Source organism: Choloepus didactylus (assembly GCF_015220235.1).
Source record: "Choloepus didactylus isolate mChoDid1 chromosome 25 unlocalized genomic scaffold, mChoDid1.pri SUPER_25_unloc2, whole genome shotgun sequence".
NCBI classification, from domain to species: domain Eukaryota; kingdom Metazoa; phylum Chordata; class Mammalia; order Pilosa; family Megalonychidae; genus Choloepus; species Choloepus didactylus.
In genome coordinates, this window is record NW_023637607.1 from 2,767,158 (window position 1) to 2,784,959 (window position 17,802).

Genomic DNA, 17,802 nt, shown 5'->3' on the forward strand with positions numbered 1-17,802 from the left:
GTTAAAGAGGAAATCACAAGATAAATTAGGAAATATCTTGAGGCAAATGGAAATTAAAATGCAATACATGAAAACTTATGGGATGCAGAAAAGGCAGAGGTAATTTATAGCTTTAAATGCTTACATTTAAAAAAAGAGAAATATTTCAAATCAGAGACCTAACTTAAAAACCAGAAGAATTAGAAATAAAGATAAAACTAAACACAAAGTGATCAGAAAGAATGAAGTAATAAACTTTATATTTGAGGTAAATGAAATAGAAAAAAAAAAAACAAGCAATAGAGAGAATCAACAAAACCAAGCTTGGTTCTTTGAATAGATCAATAAGTGACACACCTTTAGCTACACTGACAAAAAAAGAAAAAGAGAGTGTACAAATAATGAATATACAAAAAGAAAAGAGGGACATTATAAATGACCGTGCTGAAATACAAAGGACTATAAGAGGATACTATCAACAACTGTATAGCAATAAATTAGATAACTGTGATTTTAAAAAAGGCATGAACTACCTACATTGACTCAAGAAGGATTACTGCATATTAAAGGGCTCTCAGGGTGCGAAAATAAAAAAAAAGAGACTATGGCAGAATTGTTGGCCAGAGGTGTGCATGCTCAATCTAGTTACTGTTGTCTGTACCATGTAAATACACAATGGACTTTGTTGGATTGACACTCCTTTCTTAGTGCCTGGGTCAGGATACACTATTTGAGAAGAAAATGATGTCAGAAAAAATCACAGAAATAAAAGGGGAGAGGTTCAACTGCTATAAGACAGGACAAGTCCCAGAGAAGTATAAGGAAAAGGGGGAATTAGATGAAGAAGAGAATGTAAACAAATCATAGGAGCTACAGAGAAATTTCTGTATAAAAACAAAGAGAATAGATCAAGATTCCTGGGAAGGAACAGAGGAAAGGAAAGGAGAAAGGACGCTTTCTCCTGGAGATGAAACAATTGAACAAAAAGTGCAATATAAAAAATTTGTACCATATATTCAGGGTGAGAATCACATGAAGAGCTGAGTAAATCTGAACAATTATACCCAGGCTACCCAAAAGTCCAGAATAAATTTGACCAAGTATCACAGAATAGCCTTAAAACAAAGTCAATTAACAATAAAATCCTAGACAACAGGAAGAAACTGACCTTCAGAGTTAACTCATCAAGATAATCAGATGCCCAGAAATCAGCAAAAACTACAAGCCATACTAAGAGAGAGAGATATGGCTCAGTCAAGAGAACAAATTAGAACTTCAAAGCAGACACAGAATTTGGAGAAACTAATCAAAGAAGTTCAAATAAGCTCCTAATCAATTCAAGGAGATGAAGAAAAATATAGATATGGACCTAAGGAATATTAAGACAGTGTGTGAGAATAAAGAAGAATTTTAAAGTTTAAAAAGAAACACAACAGAAATTATGGAGATGAAAGGTTAAAAAACAGAGATTAAAAATACACTGAAGGCATACAACAGGTTTGAACAAGCAGTAGAAAGAATCAGTGAACTGGAAGACAGAACAATCAAAACAATACAGTCAGAAGAACACAGAAAAAAGAATAGAACAATTGAACTGTGTCTCAGGTGTTTAAGATACAGCATGAAGCATATGTAAATATATGTCATGGGTGTGCCAGAGGAGAAGAGAATGGAAAAAGGACAGAAAGAATATTTGAGGAAATAATGGTTGAAAATTTTGTACCTCTTACGGAAGACATAAAAATATACATGTGCAAGAAGAGCAAAAATACACCAAACAGAATCAATCCTAATATATCTACTCTGAGAAATGTATTAATCAGAATGTCAAATGCCAAATATGAAGAGAGAATTCTGAAAGCAGCAAGAGAAAAGAAAAATCACATACAGGGCATCCTCAATAAGTCTAAGTGATGATTTCTCATCAGAAACCATGGAGGCAAAAAGACAGTAATGTGATATTTTAAAGTAATGTAAGCAAAAAACTGTGAGCCAAAATCTATTTATCCAGTGAGACTGTCCTTCTAAATAAGGGAGAGTTTAAAATATTCATAGATAAACAGAAGTAGAAAGAGTTAGTCAAAAAAAGATCTGCCCTATAAGGATTACTAAAGGGAGTTCTGTAGATTAAAAGGACAAGAAAAGAGACAAAGGCTTAAATAGTGAGAAGAAATGAAAATCTTCAATAAGGGAACTAAAGGGGTAAATGCAAAATCCAGTAGAGTCAGAATACCATTGAAGAAGAAAAAGTCATTTTTGTTGAAAAGGTACATGCAAAATATAAAGATTTAACATGGGGCAAAAACAACATGGGATGGGAAAACAGGGATTTGGTATCAGAAAGTGTGTACACTAGTGAAGCTACGTTGGTATCTTTTCAAATTAATAGGTTATAGATACCAGTTTTCTAATGTGAATCCCAGGGTAACCATAAAGAAAGTACTTTAAGAATACACAGAAATGGAAATGAGAAAGGTACAAGACAGATGCCTCAAAAAAGATCAATTATATAGGAAAGGAGGCAGCAATAAAGGAAAAGAGAGAAGAAAATATGACACACAAAACCAAGGGACAAAGTGGCTGAAGGAATTATTACCTTTACAGTAGTAACACTGAATGTTAATGTATTAAAACTCCCCAATCAAAAGATACAGATTAGCAGAATGGGTAGAGTAAGAATGATTCAAGTGTATGTTCTGGTCTAAGGTGAGACCTTAGACCAGAAGACACAAATATGTTGAAAGTATGCAAACAATAACCAAAGAGTTGGGGTAACTATACTAATATTGGAAAAAATAGACTTTAAATGTGAAAGTGTTAAAGGAGACAAAGAAGGACAATGTGTATTAATAAAAGGAGCAATCTACCAAGAAGAAAGAACAATCATAAACATATATGCACCTAACCAGGTTTCCCCAACATACGTGAAGTAAACAATTGCAAAACTGAAAGGAGTAATTGACATCTCTACAATAATAGGTGCAGAGTTCAATATGATACTCTCATCAATATATAGAACATCTATACAGAGAATCAATAAGGAAAGAAAGAACTTGCATGATAGGAAAAATGAACTAGACCAAACAGATTTAGGTTTATACAAAACATTGCACCTAAGAAGAGCAGGATATGTATTTTCTCAAATGCCATTGGATCATTCTCTAGGACAGAACACATATTTGGTTACAAAACAAGTCTCAACATTTACAAACACTGAAATTATACAAAGAACTTTCTGTGATCATAATGGAATGAAGCTGGAAAGGAGTAATAGGAAGAATCTTAAATATGTGGAGGATAAGGAACATGCTCTGAAACAATCATTGGGTCAAAAAAGAAATTGCAAGGGAAATCAGTAAATATTTTGAGACAAATGTAAACAAGAACACAACATATCAAACTTAGGTGATGCAGTGAATGCAGTGCTGAGAAGGACATTTATAGCCCTAAATGTCTACAGTATAAAGGAAGAGAGAGCTAAAATCAAATATCTAACTCCACACCTGGAGGAACTAGAAAGAACAGCAAACTAAACTTAAAGCAAGCAGAAGGAAAGGAACTACAATAATTTGAGCAGAAATCAATGAAATCAAGAATAATAAAAACAATAAACAATCAAGAAAACCAAAAGTTGGTTCTTTGAGAAGATCCATAAAATTGACAATCCCTTAACTAATCTTACAAAGAAAAAAGAGAAGACAAAAATAAATATAATCAGATATTAGAGGCAGCATTATTACTAACCCCTAGAAATAAAAGATCATAAGAAGATACTTTGAACAACTGTATGCCCACAAGTTAGACAATATGAATGAAATGGATGAATTCCTAGAAACACAAGAAATACCTACACTGACTCTAGAAGAAGTAGATGATCTCAACAGACCAATTATAAGTAAAGAGAATCAGTCATCAGAAACCTCCCATGAAAGAAAAGCCCAGGACCAGCTGTCTTCACATGTTAATTCTACCAATCCTTTCAAGAAGAATTAACACCAATCCTGCTTGAATCCTTCCAAAACATTGAACAGAGGGAACACTACTTAACCCATTCTATGAGGCCATCATCCATATGCAAAGGCAGTTAAAGATACTACAAGAAAAGAAATTACTATCAATTTCTTTCTGAGTGAAGATGCAAAAAATCCTCGTAAAATACTTGCAAATAGAATACAGCATCACAGCACATTAAAGGAATTATACACTATGACCAAGTGAGTTTATCCCAGGTATGCAAGGATTGTTCAGCATAAGAAAATCAGTTAATGTAATAACCACATTAGCAGAATGAGGGAGAAAAAAAACACCATCTCAATTGACACACAAAAAAGGTATTTGTCAAGATCCAGCATTCTTTCTTGATAAAAACATTTAGAAAAATAGGAACAAAAGGAAAAATCTTCTTCAAAATGATAAAGGGCATATATGATAAACTCACAGCTAACATCACACTCAAAAGTGAAAGACTGAAAGCTTTCCCTCTAAGATTTTTGAAAGACAGGGATAGCCACTGTCATCATTGTTATTCAACTTTTTTGCCATAGCAAATAGGCAAGAAAAATAAATAAAAAAATATTCTTTTCCTTTGGAAAGGAAGAGGCAAAACTTTCAGTGGTTGCAATGACTTGATCTTTTACATAGAAAATCATGAAAAACATACAATAAGTCCCTAGAGATAAATGAATTCAGCAAAGTGATAGAAGACCAACATACAAAAATCAGTAGTTTTCCTATAAACTAGTAATGGGAATATGAGGAAGAGATCAAGAAACAGTCCATTTACAAAAGCAACTAAAACAATCATATATCAAGGAATAAGTTTAATCAAGTATGTAAGGGGCTTATACATGGAAAACAGCAAAATTTTGCTACAGGAAATCAAAGATCTAAATAAATGGATTTGAAGAGAAATATTAAGCAGCTAGTTCTATCCAAAATAATTTACAGATTCTACATGATCCCAATCAGAATTCTAACACCTACTTTTCAGAAATGGGGAAGCCAACTATCAAGTTTATTTGGAAAATAAGTGTCCCTGAATAGCAAAAAGTCTTGAAAAAGAAGAAAAAAGTTGGAGGACTCATACTTCCTGAATTTAAAACTTATTACAAAGCTACAGTAGTCAAAACAACATGGTACCTGCACAAGGATAGATATATAGACCAATGGATTTTAACTGTGAGTTCAGAAATTGACCCTTACATTTATGGAAATTGATTTTTGACAAGGCTACCAAGTCCACTCAATAAGGAATTAATAGTGTCTTCAACAAATATGGCTTGGAGAACTGGATATCCATATCCAAAAGAATGAAAGAGGACCCCTATCTCACTCTCTATTCAAAAATTAACTCAAAATGGATCAAGAATATAAATAGAAGACTGTAAATATCACAGAAGAATAATAAGAATGCATCTCCAGAAAAAATTTTATATTGACATCTCAACTCTATTTGAAATCTCTCAACCAATGAAACCTTACTTTATTTCATTTCTCTTGCCCCTTTCAGTTAAGAAGCCTTCCTGAATCCCACAATGCTGGGCCCAGGCTCATCCTTGGGAGTCATGTCCCATGTTGCCAGGGAGATTTATAACCCTGGGAGTCATGTCCAATGTAGGGGACAGTTGTCCATTTTTCCATTTCTTAATTGGGTTTTTGTTAAGTTGAATGATTTTATATATCTATCTATATATCTATATATATATATATAATTCTGGATATTAACATTTTATTGGGTGTGTGGCTCCAAATATTTTCTCCCATTGTGTAGGTTGTCATTTTACTTTCATGATAAAATCCTTTGTGGCACAAATATTTTTTTTATTTTAGCGACATACCATTTATCTATGTTTTCTTTTGTCTCTTATGCTTTGGGGGTAGGCTTTTGGGGGTAAAGTAAAAACCATTCCTACTGCAAGGTCCTGAGGCTGCCTCCCTACATTTTATTATAGGAGATTGCTAGTTCTAGCTCTAATATTTAAATTTTTATCCATCTCGAGTTGATTTTTATAAATGTTGCACATTTAAATGTCATCCCTTTCTTTGCAAATGTGGATCTGGTTTTACCAGCACCATTTGTTGAAGAGACAGCTCTTTCCCAATTGAGTGGTCATTGCCACCTTGTCAAATATCAGTTGGCCCTAAAAGTGAGGATAGCTTTTGAGCTCTCAATTCAATTCCATTGGTCTATATGTCTTTCCTTGTTTCATTGCCATGTTGTTTTGATTTCTGTGGCTTTGTAATAACTTTTAAGATCAGGAAGTGTTAGTCCTCCAACTTCATTCTCCTGTTGCATGGGCCACTTATCTTTCCATATAAATTTGATGATTGGCTTCTCTGTCTCTGCAAACAGTTGTCGGAATTTTCATTTGGATATCATTGCATCTACAAATTGCTTTGAGTAGTATTGACATCTCAAAGCTATTTCTTCTTCAAAACCATGAACATGGAATATCCTTGCATTTACTTCAGTCTTTGATTTCTTTTAGTAACATTTTATAGTTTTCTGTGAACACAGCCTTTGCTTCTAGATATTTGATCCTTTTAGCTGCTATTGTGAATGGAATTCTTCATTGATTTCTTCTTTGAATTGTTCATTGCTTGTGCATGAAAACACTACTGATTTTTGGGTGTTGATAATGTACCCTGCCACTTTGTTGAATTCATTTATTATCTCCAGGGCATTCTTGAGTGCATTTGAGTGTTTTCTGTGTGTAGGAGAATGTCATCTCTAAGGATAGGTTTACTTCTTCCTTTCCAACTTGAATGCATTGTGTTTCTTTTTCTTCCCTATATCTCTGGCAAAAACTTCCAGTACAATGTTGAATAACGGTGGTGACATAGACATCCTTGTCTTGTTACTGATCTGACAGGAAAAGATTTCAGTCTTTCACTATTAAGTAGGATGTTAGCTGTGGTCTTTTCATATATGCCCTTTATCATGTTGCAGAAGTTTCTTTCTATTCATCATGTTCTAAGTGTTTTTATCATGAATGGGCACTGGATTTTGTTAAATGCCTTCTTTTGCTTCAATTTAGATGATCATGCACCTTTTTTCCTTCATTTTGTTAATGTATATTCACTAATTGATTCTCTTATGCTGAAACAACCTTGCATAGCAGGGATAAATACCACTTGATCATGCTTTATAGTTATTTTAACATGCTGTTGGATTCAGTTTGCTCATATTTTTGCATCTATATTCATGGAATTTTTTTCTCTAATTTTATCTTTTGTGATAATTTTTTTTCTTGCTTTGGTATGAGTGTGATTTTGGCCTCATTGAATGAACAAGGGAATGTTCCCTTCTATTCAATTTTTTGGAAGATGATCAGAATTGGAGATAGGTCTTCTTGGAGTGTTTCATAGAATTCCCCTGTGAATCCATCTGGTCATGGTCCTTTCTTTTTTGGGGGGATTTTGATTGCTGATTCAATCTTTTTACCAATAATTGGTTTGTTGAGATCCTCTATGTCTTCTTGAGTCATTGTAGGTAGTTTGTGTGTTTCTTAGTGTACAGTTGATCAAATTCTCTTCTTTCAGTCCTTTTTATTTCAGGGGAGTTGGTAGTAATGTCCCCTTTTTCATTTCTAGTTTTCATAATTGTACCCTCTTTCTTTTATCTTTCTTTCTTCTTTCTTTCCTTCTCTCTTTCTCTTTCTCTTTCTTTCTTTCTTTCTTTCTTTCTTTCTTTCTTTCTTTCTTTCTTTCTTTCTTTCTCAGTCTAACTAAATGTCAATTTTATTGATCTATTCAAAGAAGCAACTTTTGGTTTTGTTGATTCTTTCTATTGTTTTTTGTTTCTTTTCTATCACATTCACCTCCCCTCTAATATTTGTTATTTTCTTCCTTCTATTTGCTTTGTGTTTAGTTTCCTTTTCTCCTAGTTCCTTGAGTTTTGATGTTATGTCTCTGGTTCGAAGTCTTTCTTTTTCAAATCACGCAAGTATTTAGAGATATAAATTTCCCTCTCAGCACTGCCTTCACTGTATCCCATATGTTTTGGTACATTGCTTTTCATTTTCATTTATCCCATGATATTTCCTAGAGTTGCTTGTGATTTCCTGTTTAACCCATTGGTTGTTTAAGAATGTGCTACTTGATTTCCATATATTTGTGAATTTTCCATTTCTCCTTGTGTTATTGATATCTGTCTTCATTCCCTTCTGGTCATAGAACATGCATTGTATGATTTCTATATGTTTTAATTTATCAAGACTTATTTTGTGACCCAACATATGGTCTTTTTTGGAGAATGATCAATTTGACTTGAGAATGTGTATTCTCTTTACATGGAGTGAAGTGTTCTATATATGTATGTTGGGCCCAGTTGATTTAGGGTGTCATTCAAGTCTTGTACTTCCTTATTGATCTTCTGACTAGATGTTCTATCCCTTATTAGTAATGGTGTATTAATGTCTCCTATTGTTAATGTAGAACTGTCAATTTTTTTCCTTTCAAATCTGTCAGTATTTGCTTCATATATTTTGGACCTTTGCTTTTAGGTCCATAAATATTTATAATTTTTTGCATCTTCCTATTGAATTATCCCTTTTATCAATATATAAAAACATCATTGTCTCTTGTACCTGTTTTTTATTTAAACTCTATTTTATCTGATATTCATATAGCCACACCAGCTCCCATTTATAAAAATGTGATTTCATCAATTGTAACAAATGTATCACATCAATGTAATGTGTTAACAATAGTGTGATATGTGGGAATCCTGTATTTTGTGCATGATTGTTCTGTAAACCCACAACTTCTCTAATAAAAAAGAAAAATAAACAATTTCCTGGGAAGTACAAATGTAACTCTTCAAAAATGGTTGCCTTTGTTTTTATCAGGATCTACAACACTGCAATATAATTATGCTTACCACTGTATGGTAATCAGTTTTACCTCTTTGGTCCACTCCTTAGTTTGTACATAATATGCAATAAATACACATTTAGTTAAACTTAACAAGATCAAAGTGAGTTGAAGGCAAACAGTAACTCTTTTCTCAGTTACAAATTATGATTTTTTCAGTCATTTGAAGAGCATATCATGTCCCCCAAATTTAATTTTTTTGGCTGAAAAGTCCCTAGTTTCTTTCATGACATTATTTGATTCCCTGTCTTTATTAGTCTCTTTATTTTTAGTTACTCCAGAAACATACACTGAATTAAGGACTGAAGTGCAAAGAGCTTGTTGTAAGAAGCAAGAAACACAGATGGGAGAGTGGAGAAGTGATACAGGGAAGAATTACATACCAAAGAGCTTGACTGAGTTAAATATAGTGATTGAGCAGAGTTTTCATCCTTTGGGAATTCTGAAATGTGTTGAAAAAACTACATCTTCAAATTATCCCAGCTAAGAGGTGAAGGAGCTGGTGTACCCTATGACTCTCACTTAATGGTTGCCCCTGGGTGGGCTTAATTTCCTGTCATTCTGTCACCATGTATTGGACAAAGTAGGTTCTAGATGCTGTTGGCTATTGGCAGTCAGGCTTATGCAATGGAAAGGGTGGGAGGATCCCAGGGAATGTAGACAGAGTGCTGACAGAAACTACTATGGCATTATTCATTGAACAGACTCAATTCTATCAATATTCTCCTCAAAAAGTGAACTAAGTTTTGAATACATTCCACAGATGTATAAGTACCATTCCACTATGATACCTCCAGACTCTGGAAAAAAAATTAAATCACGTAAAGAAACAACTCATTTTAAATTAAGACAATTTAATTATAATATACTGCACATGGAATACCACCCTCTTCTGACTATACCATGATTTCATGTAGCTTGATACTGGTGTGATTATTTTGCAGCCTCCTTTAGAACATTTCCCTTTGAAGATGGCCTTGATTCAACTTGGCTGTTTCCCAGGTTTCCTTCCTAACATATTGACAAGCTGACTCTTGGGATGACTCACGACTCTGCAACCCATTACAATTTGATTCTAACCAGCTTCATGCTCTAACTTTCAGAAATGTCAATATATTGAGGTAAAAAATTCAGAAAACAGTTTTCCATTAAGCTTTAAATTCCCTTTACAAAACTTATTCCATTTTAGATATAATTTTAAGGAGAATTTGATGGGTTTGGTCCCATTAACAAAGCTAGTTAACTAAACAATATAAAATGTGATAAACTGCCTTCATAAACTTAATATTTTCATTTATTTAATTTTTATTTATCCCATTTGAGTGTATTTGTGATCTCTATTCTTTCCATTTTATGAAGAAATAACTCAGACTTATAGGAATATGAAATAGTACAATGCTGCCTATACACCCCTCACCTAGATTTTCCAATTGTTGATATTGTGCCACATTTGCTTTATTTCTCTTTATATGACTATTTCTCTGAGGCATTTGAAAATGAGTTTTAGCTATCATGACACTTCGGCCTCAAATGTTTCTGCATGTACCTCTTGGAAACCAGGAAATTTTCAATATTTATACAAAAATATTGAATAAAATGTCCATATTTGAATTTATCTAATTATCCTTGAAATGTCTTTTAGAACTTTTGTCTTCAAATCCAGCATCTAACCAAGGATCAGGAACTGCATTTGTTTGTCTTATCTCTTTAGTTTCCTTTAATGTAGAACTGTTCTTTTTCCTGTTTTTGCTTTCATGGCACTAATATATTTTAATATTCAGCCAAGTTGTGTTGTATAATGTCCTACAGCCTATATTTCTCTTGTTTTCTCACAATTAGTTTCAGTAAAAACATTTTGGAAAAATATTACAGAAGATTTTGCATACTTCAAATGGCATCTGAGAACAACCATAATTCCATTGTATTTATTATTGCATGTTTTAGGATCTAGGGCTATATCTTAAAATCAAATGATAGGAAATAAATGTTAAATAAAATGGAAGGAAGGAAGGAAGGAAGGGGGAAAAAGGAAGACTATTATTCAGGGTTCTCTAGGAGATATCTGTAAATATGAGATTTTATAAAAGTGTCTCTCACCACTGTGGGGATGCATGAGTTCAAATTCTGTAGGACAAGCCATGAGCTGACAACACCAATGAAAGTCTTTGATGAACTCCCCAGGAGACACTGGCTGGCTGAAGAAGAAGCAAAAGTTCTCTCTTCTTCCTTAAAATTCTTCAACTGATTGGATTGAATCCAACTCATTGGATTCTCTCATTGTGGAAGACACTCCCTTAGTTGACTGTAGATGTAATCAGCCTCAGATGCAATCAAATGACTGATGATTTAATAAATCAGGCTTCTGGTTTATTAACAAGCCATGAAATATCCTTGAAGTAACAGGCCAGTGCTTGCTTGACCAGACAACTGGGCACCATCACCTTTCCAAGTTGACACATGAACTTAACTGTCACAAGAAGAAATAAAGGAAGGCAATGAATGAAATAACATCTTAGATTCATCCTAGGCAGTATACTATTATGAGCCTTAAATAAACCAGCTTTCAAATCTAGATTTTCACCCTTGAAGTTGAAAACCACATCACTGTTCTTAAGAAAAGTAAGATAGGAGAGTTAGAAGTGTGTGTACTTACTGTGTTTGTATCCATCCAAATCTCTGTCTCTTCCTCTGATAAATGGAGTAGTCAAGAGAAAATATCTTTAAGACATACCTGTAGGATTAAAAGTAATTATACACATAAGGCAATGAACACAGTCCTGATGTAGGAATGATTTTGTTATTACTTTTATATGACTTTAATTCTATTTCTTTCAGAAAGAAAATACATACACAATGAAATTAATTTTAAAATCTTTCATGTTTGAGAGATTAATTTTGGGGAAACTATGTCAGCACTTCATATGGTAAGTGTACATTCTACACTTGGAAATCTCAGGAATGACTTTAAGCAAATTGACCAGATAGAACTTTGTAGATGGTGAATAGGGGAGTTGAGGGAAAATATTAAAAAACAACTTGAAAGCAAAGTTCTTTGGGAATAGGAAAAAGAAAACATGTCCTTTGGGGAAGAACAAAGAACCATGATATGAAATTCACAACAGTTTCCTGTGGTTTCCAAAACCTTCATGTAATTCTAGAGAAAATGTATCCATCATGGACTAGAGGCTGCTTTGCTAAAAAAAGCCTCCCCAAGGCCACTTTCACATGTTTGTTCTTCAAGCTGTAGATGAGGTGATTCATAATGCACATGGACACAGTGCATATCACTGAACTATATAGCTTCTTTTGGAAGAATAAATCATAGCAGAACTGAAGTAGACCCCAAAATCTTTCCCAGAGATCAAGGACAAAATGGAGAGATGGGATCCATAGGTGGAAAATGCTTTAAACTTAACCTAAGTGGAGGACAATCTGAGAGTTGGAGAATATGATTACATTGAAGGGAAACATGCCCAGCACAACAGTCATTATATACAATATAACATTATTGATGAAAGCATCAAAGCAGGTCATCATGAGAATCTGTCTCAGTATTTCAGAAGACGTGTGGATTTTCAGTGTGGGTACAGAAGCTCAGCTGCATAATTATTAGAATATGAAGTAGGGAAAACCATAAAATGATAAACCAAGACATAAGAACCAGCAGGCTACAGAGGTATAGACTCAAGATGAGTGTTTGTTGCAGGGTGGAAAAAGATGGCTACAAACTGGTCATAGGCCATGCTGGCCAGGAGGAAATTGTTCAGTCCAGTAAAAGCCATTAAAATATACACCAGACTGAGGCATTTTGTTCAGATGATGTCTTTGCTCTGTGCATGGATTTTCACCAGCATCTGTGGGACTGTGCTGGAGATGAAACAGATGGCCACAAATGATAGATTGAAGAGATTGAAGAGGAAATGGTACATTGTAGTATGAAGAGGAAATGGTACATTGTAGTATGGAGCTGGAATCAGAGCTGATAGCCAGAATTAAGGATAAATTGCTGAGCACATGGATAGGAACAGTCCAAAGAGGAGGGACTGGTGCTCTGGCATCTATGAAGTTAACATTTGTTTATTACTTTTCATGGGCTAGGTTCATTACCAAACCAACACTCATTACCTGTGACAATTTAAGATGGTTACAAATTCTTCCCCATAGTGTGCTCATATCAGTTTTTTTCTTTTTCAATCTGGGATAGCCAGTGAATACTTTGATAGAATTCATTAGAAGTGACATTATCTCACTTCTAAGATTAGGTTGTGTAAAACACTGGGATCCCTGAACATTTTCTCTGGTAGCACTGAGCTTTAATGTAAGAATTCTGACTTCTCTGGGACTGGTAGGCTGTTACATAGGCACTGCAGCCTCTAGTCCCCACTGAGACCAATCTCCCTGCCACCCTGCTAAGGCACTAGCAATGTGAGTAATGCCATCTTGGGCCTATAGACCAGCCAGACCAGACCTCTAGGTGAACTCCACTGTGATGTTAGTCAATGCCACATAAAACAGAAAAATTGCCCAGCCTAGACCTATCCAAACTTCTGGACCACAAAATCATGAGATAAAATAAAATGATTCTTATGTTAAGAGATTAGGTTTTGGCTTGGCTTGTCATGCAGTAGTAAACTGGAACATTACTTTATTTGACCCTCAGTTTCAAACAAAAAAAAAACCTTTGAAATTTTAATTATTACTTGTCATATTTTACAAATAAGGAGCTGAAATTTAAAGAGGCTGGATACCTTACCCAAAGATTACTGAGGTAGCAAGTAGTTTAATGGTGATTCAAACCTAGACCATTTCATTCATTCTGTGAAACACCTACTTGTGACCTTTCTATATGCCTGCTAGGCTTCCCCAAAGTATGGTAACTGAATTCCAAGAGTGAATTTTTAAAATATATTTTGCCTTTATTTTATTGCTCATCTGCTCAAACACTGGATAAAGGGAGTGTCAGTCACAAGGTTTTCACAATCACATGGTCACATTGATAAAAGCTAAATAGTTATACAATCATCATCAGGAATCAAGTCTGTTGGATAACAGTTCAACAGATTCAGTTATTACCTTCTAGCTATTCTAATACACAACAAATTGAAAAGGAATATCTATATAATGCATAAGAATAACTCCAGAATGAACTCTCGACTCTATTTGAAGCCTCTTAGCCATTGAAACTTAATTTTGTTTAATTTCTTTTCCACATTTTGGTCAAGAAAACATTCTCAGTCCCATGATGTCAGGTTCAGACTCATCCCTGGGAGTCATGTCCCACATTGCCTGGGAAACTCACAACCCTGGGAGTCATGTCCCATGTAAGGAGGAAGGTAGAGAGTTTATTTGCAGTAGGCTGAGATACAGACCTCATCTGAGTAACAAGAGAGATTCTCTGGGAGTAATTATTAGGAATAATTATAAGAAGGCTTAGATTCTCCTTTCCTGGGATAAGTTTCATAAGGGTAAGCCCCAGGATCAAGGGCTTGACTGATTAAGTTGGAAATCCCTAATGCTTGTGAGAATATCAGAAATTCCCCAGGTGGAGAAGTTTGATATTTCCTTATTTTTCCGCATTCCTTCAAGGGAACTTTGCGATTTCTTTTTAATTTTTCTGCACAAAATATTCTGTGATATATTGGGGAATACATTAACCTGTATAGAAAAATAAGATCTCATTCTTTATTCTTGGTTCCATTTAATTATGTTGTTTAAATAAACTGACTGCATAGGTTAAATTACATAGTGTGCTACAAAGAATACAAATTTTGTTCCAAATAATCATCACCAACAGTGAATTTTCCCAGAGCCAAGAAGTGGAAACTCTCAGTTTCTGATGGCTCGGAACTTGAAACAGATATAGAACCTCTTATGCCACATTCTATTGGTTAAGTAGTCACTGAGTCTAGATTCAGGGAAGGACATGTGTTGGGAGTATCAAAGGATTTGGAAAACATCTTTGTAAACTGTCACATTTTGAGTCTCTGTTTTTATGCAAGGAGTTGCATGGATGACCACAAAATGTATTAGTAGCCCTTGAAATGCCAAAATATGCAGAGGGGCAGAGAGAAAGGAAAGGGGTAATGGGTGTTTGGTCTGCTCTGTAAGGAAGATACTGGATCCCACTATCCCTACCTTCTACCTACGAAGCAGTGTTTGCATGTTTCTAGTCATGATAGTCCTGCCTGTGGTTTACATGGATCTTCATTCCTCTCTATTTGTCTCTGTCATTGTTCCCAAAGCCAGAGAGCTTGGCTTCATTTTAGTCCTCAGATATCATCCACCCATATTCCACTCAAAGGTCCTACCATTTCTAGGTCATTGCATTGGAGAAAGATACACCCAAGATATATAACTACCACTTCTCACTGACCTGTTATAAGAGAAAAGACTCTGAGAGAGAGACAGGAAGTAATCACTGCACCTGGCTCATACACTAACACCAAACCCTCTTGGTGTCAGCTAAGCTTTCCAAACATTCTTGTGCTGGAGGGAGGTGAGTTTAGGCAGCCATGCTCCACCTAGATTGAAAACATTTTCTTTCCATTTATGTTCATAAGTATATACCATGGAAAATGTGTAATTTTGTAATGTCATCTGTCCATACCCTGATTAAGGGGAGTGTGGGTCACAAGGTTTTCACAATCACACATTCAAACATATAAGGTGTTTAGTTATAAAATCATCTCCAAGAATCCAGGCTATTGCATTGTAGTTCAACAGTTTCAGGTATTTCCATCTGGCTATTCCAATATACTAAAAACAAAAAAGAGATAGCCATGTGATGCATATGAATAACTTCCAAAATATCCTCTCCACTCCATTTGAAGCCTCTCAGCCACTGAATCTTAATTTTCTTTCATTTCTCTTCCCCTTTTTGCTCAAGAAGTCTTTCTCAATCCCATGGTGCTGAGTTCAGTCTCATCCCCAAGAGTCATGTCCCACAACTACAAGGGAGATTTAAACTACTGGCATCATGTTCCATGTAGGGGGGAGGGCATGAGTTCACCTGCTGAGTTGGCTTAAAGAGAGTAGCCACATTTGAGTAAAAAAAGAGGTTCTCTTGCATGACACTAAGGCACAATTATAAGTAGGCCTAGCCTCTGCTTTGAAGTAATAAACTTCATAAGGGCAAGCCCACAGTTCAAGAACTCAGCCTTGTAAGTTGATAGTCCCTAAAGCTTATAAAAGGATTAAGAATTCCCAAGGAAGGAGATGTTTATTATTTCAACATTTTTCCCCATTCCCTCAATGGGGCTTTGCAAATGCTTCTTTATTCTCTGTCCAAATTTCTCTGGGATGCACTGGGGCTTCACACTAACCTGTACAAACCAACCAGATCACAATTCTATGGAAACATTCAATCAAAAGCCTCCACTACACAAGATTGGATTAAAAGATTAAAAGGTCATGGATTGAGGTGTGGCAAGATGGCAGCATAGATAGGAGTGGAAGCTAAGTAGTCCCCCTGGAACAACTACAAAAAAACAGAAACAACTAGTAAATAATCCAGAATAACTGCGGGGGGACAAACAAGACCATCCACTCATCATACACCAACCTGAATTGGGAGGAATGCCTGAGAACACAGCATAGAATCTGTAAGTAAAACCTGCAGATCCAAGTTGTGAGACCCCCTCCCCCATAGCCCGAGCTGCAAAGCCTCCTGGTGCCAGAGAGAAGCTCTCTCCCAGCAAGCGAATATAGCTCAGCTGAGCTCCAGCTGGGGTTTTAAGTAGTGAGTGTGAACTGCTCACTACAGGTACACATCCCCAAAAAACAGACAGAGGCTTCGGGTGATGACTGACCTTGGAGAGCAGGAAGGTCACCTTGGACTGGGTCTGAAGGGGATTATCTGTTTCTTTTTTGGCTCAGTGGAGAAAGCCCCAGTCATATTCAGTTTCCAGGGCTGTGACTTGGGGAAGGGTGGAGACAGCACAAGCAGAGAGTGAGACCATTGAAATGCTAATGACCTCCACCTGGGGGGGTCTGTCTTCTCTAGGAGGAAAGGGATGGGGCCCTTTCCATTCAGAACCAGACCCCAGAGCCTGGGGGAACATGGCCATACCTCCTCACACCAGTCAAGAATTATAGGCTAACAGGCATCACCTGCTGGGCAGAAAAGCACAGTGACCTGAGGCATCAAAGGGTGGAGCAATTTTCTAAGACACACCCGCAGGGAAACCAGATACTGGATATTTCTTCCTTCTGGGACCTGAGCCTGTTCTGGTCTGGAAAAACCTGATTTGGATAACCAAGGAAACCATGCCTAGACAACAGAAAATTACAACCTACACTAAGAAAAACAAAGTTATGGCCCAGGCAAAGGAACAAACATACACTTCAACTGAGATACAGGAATTTAAACAACTAATGCTAAATCAAATCAAAAAGTTTAGAGAAGATATTGCAAAAGAGATAGAGGCTGTAAAGGAAACACTGGGCATATATACAGCAGAAATCAAAAGTTCAAAAAAACAACTAGTAGAATCTATGGAAATGAAAGGCACAACACAAGAGATGAAAGACACGATGGAAACATACAACAGCAGATCTCAAGAGGCAGAAGAAAACACTCAGGAACTGGAGAACAAAACACCTGAAAGCCTACATGCAAAGGAGCGGATGGAGAAAAGAATGAAAAAATATGAGCAATGTCTCCAGGAACTCAAGGATGAAACAAAGTACAATAATGTACTTATCATTGGTGTCCCAGAAGGAGAAGAGAAGGGAAAGGGGGCAGAAGCAATAATAGAGGAAATAATTCATGAAAATTTCCCATCTCTTATGAAAGACATAAAATTACAGATCCAAGAAGTGCAGCGTACTCCAAACGGAAGAGATATGAATAGGCCTACGCCAAGACACTTAATAATCAGATTATCAAATGTCAAAGACAAAGAGAGAATCCTGAAAGCAGGAAGAGAAAAGCGATCTGTTACATACAAA

At 35.6% G+C, this 17,802-nt stretch overlaps 1 long non-coding RNA gene across 1 annotated transcript in view; it reads left to right on the forward strand.

Annotated features, from left to right (window-relative positions):
- Positions 1 to 17,802, forward strand: part of LOC119525580 — a 75,607-nt gene that overhangs the window by 50,748 nt on the left and 7,057 nt on the right. The gene's annotated exons all lie outside the window — the stretch shown is intronic.